Raw genomic sequence first — 649 nt, forward strand, 5'->3', positions numbered from 1 at the left:
CCATCGTGTCCATTTACTGTCTTAAAAGCCTCGTGCATGTTATCCAGGGCAGCCAGCATTGATTTTGCTGTGTGTTTTTGGGGCTTAGGTTGGTTTCTAGGATGTGTGAAAGGAGCAGGGCTGCTGCCAGCCTGAAGGTGGCATTGCAGGGCTATGGATACATGGAAGCTGCTGGGAATGGCCCTGATCCTGCCCAGCTCTGCTCAGCGGGTACTAAAACTGTCCTTGAAATGGCAGCATAGAGACCTTCCTCCTCAGCATCTCAAACATGCTGCTTTCATGTGACCTGTTTATGATACTCAAGGATAAGCAAGATACTTTGAACAGATACAGACAAAATATCCAAGTAGAATAGTGAGAACCAATAACCTCTTTTACAGTAATATCAAACATACCTAGACCAGGAGCAGATGGTGATGGCATCTAAAGACAAAGCAGCATTCTGGTCCCTGCCCCAAGGAACTGACTGTCAAAGGGAATCACCTCTTTTGCTTCTTTACACAACACTGGTATTTCACTCATCACCACCCCCCAGAGACACCTTTTGCCATTAATTTGCTGCAGGACCCCAGGAAAGCCACCTCATAGGACAAGTGATAATAGCCTTAAGTTGTGCCAGGGGGGCTTCAGTTGGATATTAGGAGAAAGT

The sequence above is a fragment of the Coturnix japonica genome, chromosome 4, assembly GCF_054131305.1.
Source record: "Coturnix japonica strain WE chromosome 4, WE-NBRP24, whole genome shotgun sequence".
Taxonomy (NCBI): Eukaryota; Metazoa; Chordata; class Aves; order Galliformes; family Phasianidae; genus Coturnix; species Coturnix japonica.